Source organism: Zootoca vivipara, chromosome 6 (genome assembly GCF_963506605.1).
Source record: "Zootoca vivipara chromosome 6, rZooViv1.1, whole genome shotgun sequence".
NCBI classification, from domain to species: domain Eukaryota; kingdom Metazoa; phylum Chordata; class Lepidosauria; order Squamata; family Lacertidae; genus Zootoca; species Zootoca vivipara.
Window position 1 is genome coordinate 28,765,707 of NC_083281.1, and position 13,795 is coordinate 28,779,501.

Genomic DNA, 13,795 nt, shown 5'->3' on the forward strand with positions numbered 1-13,795 from the left:
ATTTCACTTGTGATTTCTCTCACTTCTTTTTGCTCTGACACACAGGGCACGTTTTCTCTCATTTTGGGGACCTCAGGACTCCAAAAGAGAGAGAGCAAGAATATGACCCTTGGATCAGGATTCCCCCCCCCAAAAAAATGAGCAAAACTGTGACACACAGATCAGGAGCAAAAACAAAGAGACTTTGATCAGACTTTGGCTGGGCAGCTCTGCAAATAGGGGACTCATTCAAATGTAGAACCATCCTTTAACATGTTAAGTGATACATGATGTGCCGTAAACCACATGGAAGGATTGTATTCACATACAGGGGTCTCCATTTGAGGGGAAATCTGTCAAGGGAGAGCTTATGTGTGTGGTACACATTTATCAAAGTGTATCTAGTGACAGGTGAATAAATCAGTTTTGGTTTCCCTGTTTCTTGTTTTTCTAATCTTAAGGTCAGTTCTCCTCATTAATTAGCGTTTGAATATATTTTTTTAAAAAAATCCTTGTGAAAATTCATTAGCATTTTAGAATGAATTTCTCGTAATTTTTGTATGCCTTTTTGCCTAACATGCACAATAGCCAACGCATATAATATTTCCCTAATATTTATATTTCCTTTAATAAAATGCATTTGTTTAAGTTAGTTTCTTTGATCTATGCATTGCTATGCACATTTCACAGAAGTACAGTAGGCCCCAAACGTATGTGAGGTTTACGTTCCATGTGGGACTGCCAAAGTTTATTTTCCTGGATGCTTGGACCCCTTTATGCCCCTTTATTAATTATTATTATTATTATTATTATTATTATTATTATTTTGCTAAGCTCATAAAGCTGAATGCGCACAACCTAAATGCACATTAGTTGCAGGCTTACTGTATATGCAATTTTCTAGCCATTACATGGCTGCTTTACAAAATTCAAAGAAATATGAATTTAGCTTTCTGGTTCCAGAAAGTACAAATTAGGGAGGGCCACCTTCAAAGTCAGATTTCTCACCTTCTCCCTACATGTAGCCCCTTCACATGGCCACCAAACACACAGCTGGTGGGGGAGGGAAGTACATGATGGGGGCAAGCAAGCAGGAGCGGTGCTAGGGCTTTTTGCGCCCTAGACAAAAACACCTTCTGGCGCCCCCCGGGCGCATGCGTCATGACGCACGCATGCGGGGTATTGCGGGGCAGGCTCGGCAGCGCCCCCTCCATTTTTGCACCCTAGGCAATGGCCTAGTCCATCTAAATGGACGCACCGGCCCTGCAAGCAAGGCGGCATGATTGGGCAACCTCTCAGCCTCCTTGTGTGTTGAAAGAGCACATGGCAGGGTTGGACTGAACCCCTCCTTTGTCTTCCACTGTTCTATTGTCAAAGGGACAGCACTGAATTTCATGAACGTTAGGGAGGGGCTCTGTTGGTCCCTACGCAGAGAACAAAGGGAGCAAAGGGAGAGGAAGAGACAGGAATGTCTCAAACTGAACGTCAACAAGTGAGAGAAAGGGATGGGAACAGTCTGACCCACAAACACAGATGTAACATTTAAGGGAGTGGAGGTGGCTTTTATAGGGTTGTTGCTGCACTCCAAACTGACATGCATTTCCCCTGCTGTGCAGCAGCCTTTGGGGAAACCAGTTCTGCCACATTTTTGGTCGGCTTCGGTTGGAACTGGAGGAAAAGCCAGCTGTGGTGGGCACGCATTGGCTAGCACCTGTGCCATCACCAGTACATAAACACACAGATTAACAAAAAAGAGGAAGGCTTAGGAGGATATTGAGTTATTTATTGAATTTATATCCCGCCCTTCCTTCCCAGGGCGTCAAACACCAAAGTGTTGTTGTTGTTTTTAAAATGCAATTAAAAACAAAATAAAAACATGTAAAAACAGAATGACAGAAACCAAACTACAGATCCTGAGAGCTATTAGTCATCTTAGGTTTGTGCAGATACAGGATGTTACCTCTCTAACGGCAGTATCCCAGGAGGAACCGTGCACAGACCATAATGGTTTGTAGCTTGATCTTAGACCTTGCCCATCCTTATTCAGAAGTAAGTCCCACTGATTTCAATTCTAATTGCACTAAACTAACAGAACAATCCTATGCTCTTAGACAGCTTCCAGACAAGGGCTTAATGCTGCCAAGCGGTTTCTGAGACATCACAAATGTGCCACTGGTGGCAACAGGTTTCTTATTTAACTTACTGTATTTCCTCCAAGGAAGGGTAAATGTGGATGAAATGAAAAAACAAATAAAGCTTGCATGCATGGGGATCGCTGATCTCATAATAATCACCCACAGCTATGCCAGGGTGGGTGGCTGCAGACGTGCCCCAGGTGTTCCAGGTGAGTTTCATCAACATACCTGTCGCTACCAGCACAGCTCCATCACTGCTGGCATAGTAGCAGTTACACCACTTCCTACAGCCCCTCAGCTGCCATAGCATAAGTATAGAAAACAGGAGTCCAGGATTGTACCCAAAGGGTCTCTAGGATAAGGCTACTGATGACTAGCTACAAGTACGTTGGTCTGCTAGTAGTTGAAACAAAATAAAAAAATACTTCCAGTAGCACCTTAGAGACCAACTAAGTTTGTTATTGGTATGAGCTTTCGTGTACATGCACACTTCTTCAGATACACTGAAACAGAAGTCAGTGAGAGGGTGGGGAGGGGTATTACTCAGAATGGTGTGGGAACGGGTGATTGGCTGATAAGTGTGGTAAACCTGTTGATCATAGAATCATAGAGTTGGAAGAGACTACAAGGGCAGTCCAAGGGCAGTCCAACCCCCTGCCATGACTGTTAATGACTGCAATTGGTCTTACAAGACCCCAGCCTCAAGTTTCTTGGTACACATCCTGCTTCATTTCCTACCAGCACAGGGCCCATGACTTGCTGCTGAAACCCTGTAACTGTTTATGCCGCAAACACTCCTCTCTGTTTTTTGTGTATCTCACTCTCATTGTGCTATAGCAGAAGAATGTCCTTCAAGGTGGCAATAATGGATGAACATTGGGGAAGCGTTGCAGAGCAACTAATAAAGCAGAATGGTGTGTGGCTGGTCCAGTATAAATTCACCCCGAATGCGTTATTATTGCATCAGTGACATGCTGCAGAATTACACCCACACAACAACAACAACAACAACAACAACAACAACAACAACAACAACAACAGCCCGGAAGGGCCCAGCAATTATCAGAGCAGCTGTATGTCATGACCCTTTCCCACCCACCCCTGAAGTTAAGCCACTTGGGAATGAAAAACATGGGAATGGAGTTCTTTGAAGAAACGTCCCTGTAGGCAAATCATACTTCATGAAAGGGAAATTAGGGATAAACTAGATAAAGGGCCAAATGTTTGTACCTCGTTCATCCCTTATATAAGACCATGAGTTCCTGTCATTCTTCCCTGATCCATTAGGGGGAGCTAACTGCATGCGGTACTTGAGGCTGCAAACACCTCTTTAGCTTCCCGCAGTGATTTCTCCTCCTTTGAACTGGTCCAGGTGCCAGTCATTGGTCTGAAGCTGCACCTGGATGCAGTCATCTGGAGGCAGACTGCAGTACACTTTTGCACTGAGGTGTGTGTGTCCACATCTCAAACTATAAGCAAAATGCACCAAGACCCTGCTCCAACCAAGTATTGTTGACTTTTTAAAAGCTCATTAATTAGGGTTGCCATACATCCAGAATTTCCTGGACATAGCCGGAATATGGAAGTCGGAAACAGGGAGAAAATTGCTGAAATGTCTGGGAAAATCTGGACATATGGAAACCCATGTTGGAAGTTAGATTTTGGCAAATTTTGGACAGTGTTCTCGAAGCTACGAACATGAGTTTGACCAAACTGCGGGAGGCAGTGGAAGACAGGAGTGCCTGGCGTGCTCTGGTCCATGGGGTCACGAAGAGTCGGACATGACTAAACGACTAAACAACAACAACATATATGGAAGAAATGTTGTTTAGTCGTTTAGTCGTGTCCGACTCTTCGTGATTATAATATATATATATATATATATATATATATATATATATATATATATATATATATTTGAGATTTTTGCAAAAAAGCTCAACAACTTTTGTGTCTGGATTTTAACTTTTTGAAATATGGCAACCCTATATAGGGTGATGGGATCAGGGTGATGAGAAAAACCTACACCTAAGATCATGGAGAGCACTGTCAATCAAAGTAGACAATTCTGGGACACGTGAACAAGGAGCTTCAACTGGTAAAAGGCTGCTTGGTAAAAAGGATGATAACCAATGTATATTCCAGACAACTGACTATGAAACTGGGTCTGTGGTGGTGCCTGGCTATGAGGTTGTATATGTTGTTGTTGTTGTTTAGTCGTTTAGTCGTGTCCAACTCTTCGTGACCCCATGGACCATAGCACGCCAGGCACTCCTGTCTTGCACCGCCTCCCGCAGTTTGGTCAGACTCATGTTGGTAGCTTCGAGAACACTGTCCAACCATCTCGTCCTCTGTCGTCCCCTTCTCCTTGTGCCCTCAATCTTTCCCAACATCAGGGTCTTTTCCAGGGAGTCTTCTCTTCTCATGATGTGGCCAAAGTATTGGAGCCTCAGCTTCACGATCTGTCCTTCCAATGAGCACTCAGGGCTGATTTCCTTCAGAATTGATAGGTTTGGTCTTCTTTCAGTCCATGGGACTCTCAAGAGTCTCCTCCAGCACCACAATTCAAAAGCATCAATTCTTCGGCGATCAGCCTTCTTTATGGTCCAGCTCTCACTTCCATACATCACTACTGGGAAAACCATAGCTTTAACTATACGGACCTTTGTAGGCAAGGTGATGTCTCTGCTTTTTAAGATGCTGTCTAGGTTTGTCATTGCTTTTCTCCCAAGAAGCAGGCGTCTTTTAATTTCGGGACTGCTGTCACCATCTGCAGTGATCAAGGAGCCCAAGAAAGTAAAATCTCTCACTGCCTCCATTTCTTCCCCTTCTATTTGCCAGGAGGTGATGGGACCAGTGGCCATGATCTTGGTTTTTTTGATGTTGAGCTTCAGACCATATTTTGCGCTCTCCTCTTTCACCCTCATTAAAAGCTTCTTTAATTCCTCCTCACTTTCTGCCATCAAGGTTGTGTCATCTGCATACCTGAGGTTGTTGATATTTCTTCCGGCAATCTTAATTCTGGCTTGGGATTCATCTAGTCCGGCCTTTCGCATGATGAATTCTGCATATAAGTTAAATAAGCAGGGAGACAATATACAACCTTGTCGTACTCCTTTCCCAATTTTGTAAAAGGCGAAAGATTTATACGATCTGAAGAGAAACCAAATTTGAACCAATCAGTTGTTCCATATCCAGTTCTAACTTTAGCTTCTTGTCCCACATAGAGATTTCTCAGGAGACAGGTTGTATATATATTGGTTATATATATATATATATGTGTGTGTGTGTGTGTGTGTGTGTGTGTGTGTGTGTGTAATGTTCTCAACAGGATAATCCTCCCCCTTTACTGTACTGTGATCTTGAAAAGAATCGTTCTTCCACAGGGTGAAACAAAATGATTAGGGGCACTTCCAGACTGTCTTTAATTCTGGGTCGGATTCAGCCACATACCAGCAAATTCAGGTCACACAGATGATTTGGTACTCTTTCACAGCAAGCTTGCTTCCTCTCCCCCACAATACCATACCCCACAATGCAATGTGGCCAAATCTGGGACACCATTTTCTGGGTCCAAAATCCCACGTGAGTCACGTTTGGGGAACTGCATGAGATTGCAGACCCGGAAATAGCCTTTTCGGAGTGAAATCTTGGCCTGAAATCGCGAGAGAGCAAGGTGGCCAAAATGGCTGCCGTGCTCTCACGGGGGAAAATCAGATGTCTCTTCCAGTTGAAATCAGACAGCCCCCCCCCCCAAAAAAATTTTTTTGGTGCTTCCTAAAGGATATTTGTTTTATTTCCCCCTAGCAAGCTATTTAATTAAAATCTGGTACAGTATTACAGTTTTAACTCATCCCAAGCTTTGTTTATTTGGTCTCCTATCCATGCCTTAGGAACAACTGTGCCTAGAAGAGCTTGGATTTGATATCCTGCTTTATCACTATCCTAAAGAGTCTCAAAGTGGCTAACAATCTCTTTTCCCTTCCTCCCCCCACAACAAACACTCTGTGAGGTGAGTGAGGCTGAGAGACTTCAGAGAAGTGTGACTAGCCCAAGGTCACCCAGCAGCTGCATGTGAAGGAGCAGGGACGCTACCACTCTTAACCACTACACTACACTGGCTCTCAACTTGGCAGTACACAACAAATTGTTGAAATAAATAGAATTCAGGGGTCAGAAAACTTTTTCAGCAGGGGGCTGGTCCACTGTCCCTCAGATCTTGGGGGGGGCAGACTATATATTATGAAGAAGAAAAAATGAACAAATGAATTCCTATGCCCCACAAATACGTAACCCAGAGGTGCATTTTAAATAAAAGTGCACATTCTACTCATGTAAAAACACCAGGCAGGCCCCATAAATAACCCAGAGATGCATTTTAACTAAAAAGACACATTCTACTCCTGTAAAAATACGCTGATTCCCAGACCGTCCGCGGGCTAGATTCAGAAGACGATTGGGCCAGATCTGGCCCATGGGCCTTAGTTTGCCTACCAATGAAATAGATAAATTAATGATAAAATAATAATAAACCTTCCAAAGGCCATATGCCAGTTGCTTTAAAGAAATAGTAATCTGTCCCATGACACAAGGAGGTGATAGTTCCAGGGCCACAGAAAATGTCACAGAGGGCAGAATTTGCACTCAGAGCTGACGGGCAATGGGAGGCACAGACTAGTAAATTGACACCTTTGTCACTATGGGTGAAACTAGCTTTCAGTTCCCAGAATGACTCTGTTGCTGGAGGCACATTTTCTACTTGTCTTTCCATTAATACCATATTTCCTGATTGCAACCACATCATCATTTTGGTGTTCAGGAAATGGCTACACTTTGGGCAAGTGGGATGACATGTCAGAATAAGGGATGGCATGTCAAAATAAGGGAGGTGAGCGGGTTACTGGTTTTGCACAGTCTCCTCTCCTCCAGGTCAAGAGGTCAGACAGAGATTTGCTTTGAATTATTTCCTACAATTTCCCCCAACTGTTGAGAGGGGATGGAAGAGTGCAGATTGCTATTGCGGTCCATGGGCAGAGGAACAGCTGACTCTCAGATGATGGTCCATTCATTCCAGAAGGCCCATGGGCTGATGGGGGTTGTAGTCCAAAACATCTGGAGATCACCAGTATGATGAAAACTGCCCTATGGCTAATGTTTTAGGAAACTGGAAGGCGAGTATCTATAGCTCAGGGGCAGAGCATCTGCTTTGCAAGCATAAGGTGTCAGGTTCAATCCCCAAGTACGGTAGGGCTGAGAAGGATCTCTGTCTGAAGCCCTCGAGAACTGCTGCCCATCAATATAAAAATTAGGAATGGAGGTGAAATGCGATTCAGTTCACATTTAAATGTGAATCTATGCAATTTGCACTTTCTGAAATGCACGCGAACCGAAACATCCTTCGAAATTTGTGCTTCTCTGAATTTCACAATGCCGTTCTCCCACCAAGGAATGTGCAGGAGTGGCAAAATAACTGCATATGTGATTCTTCAAACAGGTAGGCAGCTGTGTGAAATCCCAAAAGAATGTGTGTGTTGACATCATCTCTGAAGCCACTCACTCTGGGTCATTGGCAACACCTGCAAATTTCACCCCACTACTGCAATCTCCAGATTCCACTGCAACCTGCAGAAAAGGAAACGGCAGGTCACTTCTGCGAGAAAAGCTCAATAGCCCTTGTATTCCAGGAATGGGCAATGTGTTCCCATCTAGCTTCCAGAAGTAAGGTGCTGCACGTGGGATGCAAAGGTCCTGGGCAAGGACCGGCATGCAAAGGCAGTGGTTGGGATTGCATGCCCTGGCCTTGCTGCCTCTCATTACACCCAGCCCTTGTGAGTTTGAGAACTCATCTGTTTAGAGACCTAGGCAATCTCTGGCTGAAACTCAGTGGCGTAGCGTGGGTTGTCAGTACCCGGGGCAAGGCAAGTAATTTGCGCCCCCTAACCGGCATATAGATTTTTAACGGCTCACCCGGCCGCCAGCTTACCTCACGGCATCGGCGTCGCCTCCGAGGCAGAAGCACTGCTTCGGGGAAGGCGCCCTCGCACGCCCTCCCGCTCCTCTCCTCGCCAGCAGGTACCTGAGGAGAGGCTGGTCGAGGCCGCCCGGGAGGGCTGGCACCGAAAGCACCCGCACATGCGCCCGCCTGGCAAGTGGGTGGGCGCGCGAGCCCTTCAGCAGCTACGGCGGTGGCGACAACAACAGCAGCAGCAGCTGAGGAGGCGGCGGAGGAACTGCTGGTGCCTTATTCAGTCGCAGGGAAGAAGGGGAGGCCGGGAGAAGGGAAAAGACCCCCCTGGATTAAAGGCGGAGGAGAGCCGACCTGAGAGCGGGGGCTGGGGGGGAAGAGAGAGAGCACTGCGCTGAGGAATCTGCCGCTGCCTCTCCAGGGAAGAGGCGCTTCTGCTTCTACTTCCTCCTTGCCCTCCTTCGTCTGCAGCCGCCCAGCGCACCTGCCTGGCCTGTGGGAAGACAGGAAGACGTCGCCGCCGCCACAGCCGCGGTGCCCGGGGGGCTGTGCGGAGCAGCCTCCCCGGGCACACCAGGAGAAGCCGCCTCCGCTCGCCCATGAGCACCGCGGCTCCGGAGCACCGCCGCCGCTCTGGCAGGGGGCAGCTGGCTGCAGGAGCGCACTCGGCGGGGGCGGCAGCATGTGGACCCCGACGGAGGAGGAAAAATACGGCGTGGGTAGGTGCCGCCGGGGTGCTTCTCCTTCGGCCCCTGATCCTCCTCTTCCTTAACCACCCCCCCGCGGCGCGCTGGGATGGTCAGTGGGGAAGGGATGTTAACTCCTGAGCTAGAATAATGATAATTCCCAGTGTGAGTGAGCCAGGCAGCGGCAGAGAGCTGCGAGCGCGAGCGCCCCCCCCAGATGTTGCGCCCGGTGCGGCCGGCCCCCCTGCACCCCCCACGCTACGCCACTGCTGAACCTCACATAACCAGACACCTTGATTTTGCAACAAAGAGCTGTACTCAATGCATTTGTTGTTGTTGTTGGTTCCTTGTGAGTTATTTACTGTGAAAAATCCTGAGAACAGTCACCACCCTACGTCCAACAGAGTATTTATTCTAACACTTCCCTGTTGTCACTTTGCAGCATGAAGAGATTAAAATGTCTCTGAGTACAGCTAATTTTGGATTATGACACTTCTGCGTCAAATTGACAGAGTTAACAACCCAGTTTCTGAAAATTGCTTCCAGTTTTTCTCTAATTATGGTGTGGTGCACAGGGAAGGTGTTTACTCCTCATTAAAGTATGCATCAAACTAGAAACAGGACTAGAAACTTGGGATTGGCTTGAAAATATCTTTTTTTAAACCCATCTGCACAATTTTGTCTGCATGCTTTGGGTTAAAGCTTCACAAGTAAAAGGAAGAGAGGTTTTTAAAAGAAAGAAAGATGAAAACTGAAAATTATGGGAAGGAAACTCAAATATTCAAGAGGGGCCAAGTCCCCCACAAAATCCCCCTGTGGAACCTTAGTCAGTCTGGTCTCTCCCCCCCAAATCTTTTTACCCTTGCACCACTGGAAAGGATCAAAGAGCAGATGGCATGAGACTCCTGCTTGAAGCTCTGGACAATTATGGGCTGGAAGGAGAACCGTCTGACTTGGTGAAAAGCAACTCTTTATGCTCCTAGAAGCACGTATGAATCATCACCTTTCAGAGGGGTTGAACTGATGGCAATGATAACCTAGCTGTGCACATGTTTTCTTTAGGGTACGTACGGTTCCGAAACACTACAACCCAATGTACCCTAAACGTGTCCTCGTGACCTGCTTGTACTTTTTGAATGACAGATGGCATTGGCAGAAGAAAGCGCTGATTTGACCTGAAACTTCCAACATTCAGCGTCGTTGAGTGGCCCTGAGTTCGAATTTTACAAGAGAGGAAGAAAAATGTACCTTTATCAACCGTCTTCACAATCTTACACGCCTGGTATAATCATGACCCCATATTACTCACCTTCCCCCCTAAACTGAAAAGCCTCAAATACTGCAGCCTTTCCTCATAAGGAGTTGTTCCACCCACTTGATCACTTAGGATGCCCTTATCTGAACCACTTGCAGCTCTTCAATATCCTTTTCGAGGGGCAGTATCCGGAACTATGCTCAGTATCCCAAGTGCGGCACCACTGTAGATTTGCATAGCGACATTGTGGTTATTGGCAGCTGTATTTTTAATTCCTTTCCTAAACATTCTTAGCATGGAATACGCTCCTTGCAATCTCTGCCATTTTCCCGGGTTTCAGCCAGGAAGAGGTCATTCTCACCACCTACCAGCTGATTCCTTTTAAGCTTGAAAAGTCGGGGCAGAAGGTGAGAACTTCTGCATGCAAAGCATTTGCCCTGCCATTGAGCGACGGTCCCTCCTTTGCATGGTCATCATGCCATTTTTATTTTATATTTTACCACCCATTGTCAATTGACAGCGATTTGGGCTTCTGCCCCCCCCCATTTAGGGGCAATAAATACCCTCACCCCTGCCAAAAGACTGAGAACCAGTATTAATCTCTTCTCCACTTGCCGCTTGTTATACAAATAAATAAAAAACATATTAAACAGAAGTCACAATTTCCATTTTGGCGCATCAGAACAAACACAATGAAGAGTCTTGTGGCACGTTCAGGACAAACAGATTGATACTACAATCCTATGCACATTGATAATTTAGGATGCCCTAAATTATTGCACTCAATGGGACTCACATCTGAATAGACATGCATAGGATAGCTGCCCACAAACATTTCTGCCACTATACACCAGTTTCTTCAAAGGCGCCGCAAGACTGTTTTTTTTAGAAGTCACAGACTTTGGGGGACTTTTGCCATGGTGCTGCTGATGGGCAGATTAAAGGTCTCTGGTTACAGTTAATTTTGGATTATGACATTGCTAGGGCTGGGGGAGATATCAATATATCAATATTTCGTGATGTTTAGCTGGTCATATACCGCGGTGTTAAGGACCAGGCCTAGAGACTGCTGCATCTAACTGGCAAAGTTAAGGACCCTGTTTCTGAAACAGGGCATTGCCTTTTGGGTTACTTGAAATGGCAGGAACCCTTCTTCCAACAGGGTTTCCATCCATCGTTCTCCAGGTGCCCACTCATCCAGCCACACAGCACTCATCCTCAATGTCCAGCCAGTCTCCGCCACAACATTCCTTGGCAATAGCGGTTGGTTTCATTCCTTTGCATAAATGCAGTGCTATGTGGCAATTGGGTGGGGGAGACCGGGAAGGAAGAGGAAGCTTTGGCTGTTGATTTCTGCATACCACGAAGACGTTATGCAAATGGGACCCCGGCGAATAGGTCGCAGGCACCATGATTATGGCTCTGAATGACGTTGCTTGCCTGGGTGAACAACACGACATTTTTGACAGCCAGGTTCAACAAGGGCAGGCAAGGGTGCCATTGAGTTGGGTTTGCCACCTGTCACCGTGAGGTCGAGGCAGGTGTGGCCCTCAGAAGCGACAAGGGCAAAGCACTCTTCCATCATCCCTGCACAAGCTCCTTTGACTCACTGCGCATAGGCGCATAGGAGTAAAAAAAAAAAAAGTTGGAGCAGAAGGCACCTGCTAAATCTCTGTTGGCATAGTATTCCACAATACTGGGCTGATGACACCAAAGGCTCCATTTCTTGTTATTGTGCAATTTACCCTGCCAACTCTTTTTAAACATTTGCCAATATTTTGGATGGTGGTGCATGTGTGACAGGATGAGGCTCACGGATGATGATGAAAGCAAGGACATGAAGCATACGTGGCTGGGATTGCGCCACCCCCACCCCCAAACAGCGAAATGACGAAGGGACTTGGTGAACTGAGCTGGCTGACTTTTTCCTTAGTTATTTTTGCGGTTGTGAAACTGACATAGCTTTTGTATAGCAACACATGAGGCTGTGACCCCGAGAAGGTCAGAGAACAATTATTTTTGTTAAAAATGCTTTTGCTTATTTCTTTGTGAAGATGATACCACAATTAAAGGCTTTCCCACACCTTCCTCTTGTCCCGCTGCTTTCCCCTCGGGAGCTGGGGTGGGGTGGGAACTGCTCTTCAGCGCGCAATTGGAGAAAACAGCAATTTTAGGTTTTCTTCGGATTGATATTTGCTCTGATTTAGCACTAAAGAGTGGGTGTTCCCTGGGAAAGGAGTGGGGAGAGGGGGAACTGCCCCAGAACCCAAGCAGAAGTGTGGAAAAGTCCTAAATGTTGCTAGCTTACTGCACAAGTGCTTCCCATACACAGGCATCTGGTTGGCCACTGTGAGAATAGGACTAGATGGGCCTCTGGCCTGGTTCAGCAGGCTTTTCTTATATTCTTACCTTAACCACACAAAGAAACGCCATGGTGCACCTGTAGCAGCAAAACCAAACGCCTTCATCTGCCCCACCTGCAATAAAACATGTCTCTCCTTTATCAGTCTACACAGCCAAACGAGGCATTGTCTCTCTCCAATGGTCTGACTTTACCCCCAAAGGTGCACTCTGTCATTGTCTCTCGAGACAGACAGGTGTCAACTCCCCCCCAAAAAACCATGTACTGGAGAGCTATGTAAATAAGGAGACAGGATAAGAAACATAACAATGGATGTTAATGCCCTAAATGCCATTGACCCAGTATACCTGAAGGAGAGTCTCCACCCCCATCACTCAGTCCGGACACTGAGGTCTTCTGGCAGTTCCCTCACTGCAAGGAGTGAATTTACAGGGAACCAGGCAGAGGGCCTTCTTGGTAGTGGCACCATCCTTGTGGAATGGCCTCCCTTCAGATGTCAAGGAGATAAAGAACTACACAGCTTTTAGAAGACATCTGAAGGCAGCCCTGCATCAGGAAGTTTTTAATGTTTGATGTTTCATTTTGTTTTATATGTACTGTATATCAGGAAACCCAGCTTGATGGCCAGGGTATGAATAATAAAATTATTATTATTATTATTATTATTATTATTATTATTACCACCACCATTATCACTTCAGTGAAACTGAGTTCAACAGAATACACATTTCAGCACATGTGATACAAAACAAATCACTCAGCCCATGTATGGAAAGCGACTGACTTGCCGGCTTGGTGAATGAATGGACAGCTGCAGAGAACACATTAATGTGTGATGATTGTGAAATTCTCCCCCACCCTTCCTGTAGACAATATTGAGCTAGAATGCACGAATATCCTGAATGGGTGCAAGGGAATTTCAGGTGCTCCTATCTGCCTACAGATAAAGCTAACCATCAGATCACATACAGTAACCACCAGGGCCGCAGCGTTCAGAAGATGAATCAGTTCAATCAATTTAAATAATTCTGATCCATTAAAAATGTAGCTCCGGCTAATCACTAGGATATTTTTAGTAGATGTAAAGGTAAAGGGACCCCTGACCATTAGGTCCAGTTGTGGACGACTCTGGGGTTGTGGCACTCATCTCACTTTACTGGCCGAGGGAGCCGGCGTACAGCTTCCAGGTCATGTGGCCAGCATGACAAAGCCGCTTCTGGCGAACCAGAGCAGCGCACGGAAATGCTGTTTACCTTCCCGCCGGAGTGGTACCTATTTATCTACTTGCACTTGACGTGCTTTTGAACTGCTAGGTGGGCAGGAGCTGGGACCGAACAACGGGAGCTCACCCTGTCGCGGGGATTCAAACTGCCGACCTTCTGATCGGCAAGCCCTAGGCTCTGTGGTTTAGAC